This window comes from Artemia sp. Qi Xiang Cuo, chromosome 19, assembly GCF_049724085.1.
Source record: "Artemia sp. Qi Xiang Cuo chromosome 19, ASM4972408v1, whole genome shotgun sequence".
NCBI classification, from domain to species: domain Eukaryota; kingdom Metazoa; phylum Arthropoda; class Branchiopoda; order Anostraca; family Artemiidae; genus Artemia; species Artemia sp. Qi Xiang Cuo.
Genome location: NC_142812.1, coordinates 50,548,818 through 50,559,757, shown reverse-complemented (window position 1 = coordinate 50,559,757; position 10,940 = coordinate 50,548,818).

The following is a 10,940-nucleotide window of genomic DNA, read 5'->3' as shown; positions in this document are numbered from 1 at the left end:
ACCACAGCTCTCTGAGGCTCATAAACCTTCAAAGAAGATCGCTGACTATGGCGAGGCACTTTTTGATAAATTGACAGCTTTTTAGCAACTGTTTGTCTCGTTATCGTTTCCACATAAATTGGAGGGACCAACCGTGCTTCCCACTCTTTTCCGTTTGAGTTTGACCTTGAAACATGCGGTATCAGGTCATCATCAGAGAGTGAGCTCGAATCACCTTGAACCATCTTGTTCCGTATTTCCGTACGAAGAGCAGATCTATCTGTAATAGAACGAATTATTGCTTATTCAAATTTGAAGCGCAATGTCTATTTTTAGGTTTTAAGAAGATTTAAACCTTAGAAATTCCATAGAAAACCTTGGGAACCTTAGAATTTAAACCTTATGAAAGTAAGCACGACTTACAAACAGGGTTGTCAGTTCTACATTTTCAAGTCAAAATGCACTTTTTTAAAAGGTTTACAGACAATTAAGCTTTGATTTGTAAAACATAGCTTGTCAGGATTCTAGAATATTAAACTAAAAAAATTTAAAACGTTAGAAAACTTTGAAAAAGACATAAAAATATTATGTTTCCAATCTAAACTAGTCAGACTAAACCTTGCCTGCGTTCTAGCCCGTTCAAGGTCAAGGTTAGGCTTAGCTAAGTCAAATTTAGCTGTTTAGTCAAGTTTAGTTAGGGTTTAGCTAAGTCAAGTTTAAGTTTAGCTAAGTCAAGTTTAGGTTTAGCTAAGTCAAGCTAAACCTTGACTAGCTAAACCGTGCTAGACTAAACCTTGCCCGTTCTAAGAGAAAATATACACATTTTAATACGAATATGCCCTGATTTTCCTAAATCATATTTTGAGGAGGTCATTAGGAATTTCAAATTAGTTGTTTTCATAAATGGGCCAAAATTAAATAGGACGCGGTATTTAAAATTTTAATCATCAAATTTACATCAATTACCAATACACTGAATTATTTTAAATTCCAAGTTATTAACTGAAATGTGTCACTGTTATAAAAAAAACCAGCCAATAAAATAAATAACGGTTTTATATTGAAATTGAAATTAAAAAAATAACCTTTTTTTTCCGTGAGTATAAAACCAATTTCAGATTCTGAAAAACAAAGACCACAAAATTCATGATATTTTCAAATTCAAAATTCCACAATAAAGACCACAAAATAAATGGTTTTTAAATAAATATAAATAAGTAAATATAAAATAAATATAAATATAAATGGTTTTTAAATAAATATAAAAAGTTGTTGTATTAAAACAGGAGTGATACTAGCAGTAAATGGGTGATTAAATGAAATTAAAACTAAATTAAATCGATTGCTGGAAGGAAACCTCAAAAGCCCTGGATGGCTGCCAGAGAGACAGTCAATGACAGCCAAACAGCCAATGGGATGGCTGTACAATTTGAACAATTGTGAAGCAGAATACGTAACAAGAATATGCTGCAAAACTCATTTCCAGAGAAGATTTGTTTGTGTATGTGTGTGTGTGTGGGGGGGGGGGGATTATAAACTTGAGATCTATACAGCAAATAGTGTAATCTAAGCAATTTAGAAGAAAACTTTTTATTTTCAATTTATATTTATAACGATTTATATTATAACAGACTATTATTTTCCAATCTGGTATGGTTCCAATTTTTGTCAGGAACACTAGCTAAATAAGCACAAAGCTTTATTTAATGATGTCGAGTATAGATGGCACTATAATCTAATCATATGTTTCAGCGTTTCATGACTTGCTTATCAGTGAACCAACACTTTACCTGATGTACAAAATATTCACAATAAAAGATTAATAAACTAATTAATGTGAGTACTCATAATTGACTCTTGAAATCTGCGCTGGTGCTATTCCAACTGGAAATTTTTTCATGTAAAACATGATCTAACCCTACATTCAGTAGAGCTTACTGTCAATAATTTATGTAGGTTTGACAGTAGAAAAGGCCTCTCATTGATTGAAAGAAAGTCAAGCAATCAGAATCATCACAAGCCACAATGCTTGGCGGGGGGCAGTGGACTTTACTGACTGGTTGGTCATTTTTACCGACTGATTTGGGTGATGTTACTACTAAAATTACTTTTTTTTTTAACCAACTGAGACTGCTATTGGCCAAATATTGAGCCAAGAAAATAGCAATCTTGTTACTTAGTTTTTTTTAAACGAGTGTCTGAAATCGATGGAGGGGCAACACCCCCCCCCCCCAGACGGGAAGTCCCTGGATGCAAATAATTTCAACCAATTAAAGCCTTTGGTTGCTGAAAAATTTCCATTATAATGATGTCTACTGAACTGGGTCTAAATTTGGACAGTTTTATCTTAAGAGTTTTGTTTAAAAAAAAAAAATTATTCTCTTTAAGTTCTCCTTAAATTCATGATGTGTTTGCCAAGCTTACTTCCTTGGACCCATAAAGTTTGCAGAAAGCATAACACTACAGATCCTACTGTCGAAATAAACCCCTATAGAGCTTCTAAAAAAAAATTTGGATTCCCGTCAAATTTTGGTTTTAATGTTAAATTTCTTGCCCCCGTGTGAATATTGTATACTATTGTATTAATATTGAACCTTATATGTCATATCATTGTCTTTTTCTTTCTTATATCAATACTCTGTCAACAATATCAACAACATAATAGATCCTACTGTTGTAATAGATACACGCGTCAGGGCTTTTGAAATGAAATTATGGATTCGCTCCATCCTCGGAGGTCTATATTTCAGCATTGAATATTGTAGGATTTGTTGTATGAATACAATATGTTCTGTCAGTGTCTCTTCTTTTGTTTTTGTCACTCCGTCTAAGGGTTTCGGACCTCCTTGTCATTGATGGCAAGACCAAACCGACTGGCTGAATTCAACTTTACACTGGCAATTCTGCATCAAAAACGTAGAGTGATGGTATTTCTGGAAGCTAGCAGCATCTGGCTACACTGAGATCAATAACGGTAGCTGAGTGAGTTAAAACAAGTCAGGGTATTGAATAGCTGATGATGTCACATGATCAGGGGCGAATCTACAGCTTTTTATTGGGGGGGGGGGGGCAAGAGGGACCATATCTGGATAGTCAAAGGACATGGGATGTATAATATTTTTTTCTCCATATTATTGGGGGGCAACGCCCCCCCCCGTGCCACCCCCAAAAGACGCCCCTGTGCATGATATCTCTGAACCACTGATTCAATCATTGTTGGTACTAGAATACTTGGTAATAGTAAAATAACTGAGTAAGTCAAAATGGTGCTTGTTTAATATACTTCCTATCGTTCAAGTTGTTCATGCATTGACGCACTTTAAACCGGTTTCTTTCGCTAGTTTCTTTCAACTTAGTGTCAGAAAAGACGAAGAAAAGCGACAGAATAGATGGAAAGTATATAATTTGGGCTATATATTTGCACATTAGGGGGTAAAGTATTTGCACAGTGTGAAGCACAGTTTATAGAATTATCCAGTAAGTTTATCGCAGATCATTTCTGGTCTTCATTCTCGGTACGAACAAAAAGCTCCTCCCACTTATTTCTACATTAGCGGGTTAGTCTGTTTCCGTCAATCAATGAGAAATGGTTACAAAGTGCATTATTCGTAATAACGGGTTTCCACTTGTTTCATGTCCGCGAGAAATCTGACTTGTCTACCCGTGAAAAGATCTAACGCCGCTTATGTTTATATCTGCAAAAACGTTCTCTGGAGTACTCGCACCTTGGTCCGGGTTTTTATAATGGGTGAGATAGGGTATGATCATACTGCTAATTCTATAAACTCTAATTCTATAAACTGTGGTGTGAAGTCAGAAAACAGTTCTTACTTCATGATATCAGAATATTTGTAGCTAACACATTTTGCATGCAGACCCGCTGTACGTTACCACCCCCCCCCTATCCCCTAATGTGAAAATATATAGCCCAAATTTGTTTCTAAAGTATATTATATTTGTATCATACTTGGGTATATTTTATCAGGACTTCTTGAGCGGTAGGGCGTATATCGTACAAGTACCGTCAAAATTATGTCTGCAGTTTAGGATTAAGATTAAGCTTCAATCAATGACGAAATAACTAATTGTACTAAAATCACTAAGCAATTCAAAAATACCTGACTTAATAATAAATATATTAATTGACTGAATTTACGGACGACAAGCCTTGACAAATTTAACTAATTAATTTTGTTTACTTGAATTCGTGGTTGAAACGTGGCAACACTGAAAAAAATTTAGTACTACCCTTAAAACTTCATATCTTCGAAATGATAAAAAGAAACATCTAAGAAAGTAACGGCTTTTACGTATGAATAGACCTAAAATGGACCAAAGGACAGAGGCAGTTTTGGGGGATAACATAGGGTGTACTTGCCCTGGGTACAGAAATTTTAGGGGCAGTAAATTTTAAATAAATAATTTAATGGTTACAGTCATTTTGTAATTTTGAAATGTTATTTTATTAAAATAAGGTCTATTTTATAACAATAATTAGATTATAGTAATTAAATAAAAAATTTATAATAATTAAATAGTTTAAATAAGAACTAAAAATAATAAAAAATAAATTATTCATTTATTCATAAATCAATTTACTCATTAATTAATTATTTTTTCTTATATTTAAAAGGGGGCAAAAACTGTTTGATTTCTTTTGGTACTTTAAACACAATTTAGTGATCGTTTTTTGTGGCTTTTTGCATTTGTTGAAATTAGGCAAGATGGGTAAGGGGTTATAGTTTTACCTCTCTCTTTTGAGTGACGGGTGTTGCCTACCCCAGCCGGTCTGAAGCTGCCCAGTGGGAAACTAGATGGGGGAAAACCTTGATGAATGCCTTGACACTACCAAGCCAGCCTCTTCTTAAAAACGGGGAAAAAAAGGATAGACAACCCAGCGGCTAGTTCAAATTATTATTATTAATATCATTTGGTAGTGAAGGAGACGGGTCTTTCTGGTCTGAGCCTCGACAGTTTTACGAGTCTCACCATAATAATAACAATGAAAATAAATTTACTTAGCAGTGAATCATAATGGCACATTAAATCACTTTAGATTATCAAAATAAATAAAATATAACTAACTGAAAATAATCGAAATAACATAATGAAATATCTAACCTATTCTTCTTTCCTGGAAGAAGCTAGGAGACTCTCCAGTGCCACTCTCCGCCGAGCACCGCCCACTAGATGGCGATAGGTCACTGCGTTCTCTTCGAACAGCCTGTTTGAAATATTCAGGAACATGATCAAACAGCCACAGAGTTTCTGGTCCAAGAATTTCTTCACAATGCTCAATTAACATAGTTACAAGCAGAGGCACCTAAAAAATTCATTAGTTAAAGTAGATGGCAGAACAGTAGCAAGCCTTCCAAGGATTGGATGGGTCGCTGATATTTAGGGTGAAAATCCGTTAAATTATAGGGAAGAAATCAGATGTGAAAAAAGAAATATAGCCTTGAAATCTCCGTTCAATGCTTTTGACAAATATTCATCTCTGACGTCGCAATTCCGTCCCTCCCCCACTAATAAACCAGATATGGGCCTAGGAAATATAATTTTTTTTTTATTAGGCATTATGAGTCAAACGTTGAGGAGATATAAGAAAGAAAAGGTAATCAAATCGGTCCATTGTCCTCTAAAATGGGTTTCCCCTCACCCAGTGGATTTCGAAAAATAGCTCTTATTCCTTTTTTTTTGAAAAATGGCTTTTTTGGAACTTTAATTTACAAAATTGAAAAAAAACAACAACAAATATTCCCACCCTAAATCTCATGAAATACACCCCCTCCCCAATTTTTTGTCGCCAAATTTTTGTGAATTTCTGAATATCAACCAGAGCTTTTCAGATGACAGACGTAAAATAAAAATAATTTTACATGAATATCCTTTCGTTTTCGTTTTTTTTTGCATTATTTTCTGCTTTAACCCCCAAAATGAACAAACTGAAAAGACATACATTGTGATTAAAACAAAATAGAGACCTAGGACTATATCAGGTCTTATCAGGGGGAAAATAGTACCTGAAAATCGCATAATCAGGGGGATAGGACACAACTGCAATAACATTTGTATTAACTATAAGCGGCGTTGAATGAAGTATCTAGTGATGTATTTCTTTTTTTTCCTATTTGATTTCTGCTCTATAATATATCTTTTACCAAAATTCTGCCATTGGTTTCGTGAATTACACTCAAAACACCCCGTTTGCGATTGAAAGCGTAATGATTTAAAATTTTATTTTCAAGATTTTAAAAAGGGGTTAATAATTTTAGAAATTATGTTTTCATAATTGGGCTATATGTAGGACCAACAGGCAGGAGGTTGAGCATTTGCGTGGGAATTGATTATTATAGATGTTAAAAGCGTAAGAAAGGAATCAAGCAATATATTCCCATTGTCCCTATGTCAGTTATGGAATCTCTTATATATTCAGTCATTGTTTTAAAGCCCCCTCAACCCCCCACGGAAAAAGCAAAAGCAAAAATTGTGATTTTTCAATGAAAAGTTTGTGAACAGCATCTTAGAAAAATCATATGATTGTGTACCTTGTGACAGCGTAGTGGATGAAGCTGGGATTTTTCAATTCAAGGTATCCCGGTTCAATCCCTCGTGTCGCAAGGAAATATGAGTTGGTAAATCTTGGTTAATTTTTTTTATGTTGAATTATTTTCTCCTTTCTTTTCTATCTGGATCAAGAACATATTTGGTATGTAAAAAAATACATCACAAGTTTTTATCCGCCACAACTCAATTTTTTATCTCATTTTCTTAATATTTGACCGATGATGTAAGACTTAAACTTTGCCCTAAAAGGCACAAAGAGGATACAACTTTTGGTATATTGGTGTTTGTTACCAAATGTAACTTGGCATCAGCAGGGGCGTCGTTTGGGGGTTGCAAGGGGGCAGTTGCCCCCCTCAATAATATGGAGAGAAAAAATTATACATCCCATGCCCTTTGACTATCCAGATATGGACCCCGCGTCCCCCCCCCCCCCAATAAGAATGCTGGAGATTCGCCTCTGGGCATCAGTTATATTATTATATCTATTGTTATTATATCATATCCTTATTATATTATAAGTTATATAATCATGTTACTGTGTGGTATGTAAAAATATACATCATAAATTTTTATCCGCCACAACTCAATTTTTTATCTCATTTTCTTAATGTTTGACCGATGATGTAAGACTTAAACTTTGCCCTAAAAGGCATAAAGAGGACACAACTTCTTTTATATTGGTGTTTGTTACCAAATGTAACTTGGCATCAGTTATATTATTATATCTATTGTTATTATATCATATCCTGATTATATTATCAGTTATAAAATCATGTTATTGTGTGCACCAGTTATTTATCCCTAGACAACCGTCTAGATATAAACGAAAAGTAGGACGTCCTCGATTTTCTTTGAGCGTGAATCCATCAATAAATGGCAATAAAATGAGCTTCATTTGCTATTTGAATGCATAGTCATTCTCGTTCTTCGGGTTCGCTAGAACCCGATAAATTGGGGGAATACTATACTATTGCCCAACTGATAAATTGGGCAATACTATAGAGCTAACTTGAGCACTTTTATATATTACAGTTGCTCATTTTAACGAATTAATTAACTTATTTAGCTTACTCAATTTTTATTTATTATCATTTATATTAAATAATAAATTATTATTTGATAGGGTAGTCTATATATGGGTCGAGACATTTACTCCCCAACCAAACTTGATGTATAATCCACAGGGCCGTATACAGGACATTTAATTGGGAGATTATTTTTTCCGAGGGGGGGGGGGTACAGAAATACTTTAAAAACGCATAAAAAAATGGAGAATTGATATTGAAACCCTCTTGATTCTGAGAATATTTCTGGTCTACGCTGTTATTATGATAGCGAAGAGAAAAATTAAACCCAAAAATGAGCAGAATTTATGCATTAAAAGACGGAGACTTCTCCTTCCTCATCCCCACCTTCAACTCATGGTCGCAGAAACTTCGGAGGTTGCTCATTACGTCAGAAATTGAGAGTTCTAGTTCTATCTTTATAAGTCGACAGTGATTGGAAACCAGCCGGTTACGTGGAGAGGGTTGTTTTCCTTGAGGGGGGGGGGTATTTTTGGAGGGGGTAAACGCCGGCTCCCCTAATATATACATCTGTAAGGGATTCACATTTATCATTTGTACATGTTAAGCAATATCCCGTACAGCAAATTAGCGTATCTCAAGTGATATTTGAAATATCCCAGTTCATAATTTTTTTGTTATATTTTCTGGGATATTGGAGAAATCAAGCGCATGGCAAATTTTGTTTCGGAGGTGGGGACAGGCGAGAGAGGCGGACTAATTATTATTATTCTCTTTTTTTCCAACTTCCTTTAGATACTTTTTTATGGCATCTTCCCGCCCTAATAGGGGACCTGCTTTTGTTTCACCACCCGGATGGAGATGGGGGGCTTAAAAGTAGGATTTTTAGGCAGCCTGTCACCCTTCAGCCGCCCATCTTAACCTTTCTTTTTATAGTCCTAAAAGTAGGGTCAAACTACAAGTCCTTCCATCTTATTAATTAACATAGGGCCAGTCAATCGAGTACCTGAGACTATCCTTAGACAATTCTTCTGAAAAAAATTGTCCTATCCTCCTCTACCGTTTAAAGTGCCCAGTCAGGACCATGCTTGATCACTATTATTATTGCAGCTTAGTTCTAAAGCTAATAAATTTCTTTAGTCGACAAAAAAAATCGAAAAATAGTCAAAATTTAAAAATGAAATTCAAAAAATCAAATCACCTGTTTTGAATTTTCAGGCGTAACATGCGAAATGTCCCCATCAAGAGATGGCCAAAGGAGGCTGGGCCCAATGCAGATTGCTAAATTGTTGGCACTCATCAGGTTGTGCGACGATTTTCGTGCCACACGATGGAGAACACAAAGCAGGTGCTGCAATAGTGAACGGTTGGAAGCAGGTAACTGCTCACAAAGACTGCAAAAAACACATAATTAACATCTCATTGAGTTTGAACCTCCATCTTCAAAGATGTCAATAACCCCTTTATAATGATTACCGAAAACAGCTCCCCACTAATTATTTAACCCCAAAAATTCCAACCAGACAACCTTGAAATCTGACAATATCTTCTGTTAGCTAAGGGGGAGGATTTAAAGACCCCAAAGAGGTTGGGTCAGGGTATGGACATAAAAGATATATTAGGACACAGACTCTTTGTTCTCACCTATTATGGTCGAAATCTAACGATCCCCTTTGGTAGATGTCCTCAAGGCAAGAATTTAAAGATAACCTGTACACCCAAGGCGTGTGTTATTCTAGGGATGTTATAACTCCTAAACGTTGATAAACTGCGTTGTTACCCTCTGATACCCAACGTAGACAAAAGACAAGTTTGCCCATTTGTAGACAAGTTCACCCTCTTTAGGCTTTATTCTAAGGCTGATATCACTACCTGATTGTATTATCCCATCAAAGACAAAAACTGATACCCCGTGATACCCCTCGTAGACAAAAGAATTTAGAGATACCCTGTTCAACCATTTTAGCTTTTATTCTAGGGCTAATATCAATACCTATTTGTATTATCCCATCAAAGACAAAACCTGATACCCTGTGATACCCCTCGTAGAGAAAAGAATTTAGAGATTATTATCCCATCAAAGACAAAACCTGATACCCTGTGATACCCCTCGTAGAGAAAAGAATTTAGAGATACCCTGTTTACCCACTTTACGTTTCATTCTAGGGCTGATATCACTACCTGATTGTATTATCCCATCAAAGACAAAAGCTGATACCCCTCGTAGACGAAAAAAAATAGAGATACCCTGCATGTAAATTTCAAGTGTTATTCTAGGGCTGTTATAGCTTCCTGATCGTATTATCCTGTCGGACCAAAAGTTGATACCCTGCGATACCCATCGAAAACTAAAAAAAATTAGACATATCATGCATACCCCTTTTAGGTATTATTTTAGGGTTGTTATCACTCCCTGATTATATTATCCCAAGACTAAAATTGGTACATATTTTAGAAATAGTAGCCTATTTGATTTTCACCAAAGTTGGTACTTAAAGATTTCTGAAGGGGTTGATTGAAAATTTGAGGTTATTATCCCGATATTTACCAACATAAATTACTGATCTAAGGCTAATACACTAATATAGGTATAATCTCTGAGGTCACACTGTCAAAGCACGACAAAACAAACAAAAATGACAAAACTAAAAAAAAAGTAGAAAATCGCAGTCTCTAAAAAAAAATAAATAAAAAAAAATAAAGAAAAAAAAATGCAAACATTTCGACTGAGACCTCCGCTTATCCGTCATTAGTGGACAATAAAGAATAAGCAAATTAATAAAAAATATTACTAATATATAATATATTATATAAAGATATGGTTGTAAATTAAGGGAAAACATACACCTCAAAATGTAAACGTTTGTCATTTTATATTATCCCGTGGAATTTACCTATATTTTGTTATTGTAAACATGTTCAATGATTTAACAGCTACAAATTAAATAGCTAATAGCATATCCGGCACCTAGTGGCATACCTGCCACAGAACATGTCCAAAAAAAGATTGTTTTTGCTAAAACCGAAAATCAATCTTTATCATATTATAGAGACAAATTTCTTAGTTTGGACAATTATTACTTCAGTGGAACTGTGATCTGCTTCAGTGGAACTGTGATCTGCTTTGGTTTCAGATCAAAGTTGAAAATTTTAGTTTCTCCCGCATAAAAACTGTGTTTCAACTTTGACCCCCCCCCCCCCCAAAAAAAAAAAAAAATATTCCGGTCGTAAAAATGGAAAATGCAGAATAAACTAAATTTTGATTCCGTTGATTTTGAATTGCAGTTATCAAGTATTTTGCAGTAGGTTGCATGGGTTGCATCAAGACATGGCTAATTGTAGACAGAGAAAAGCCAAGACAGATAGTTC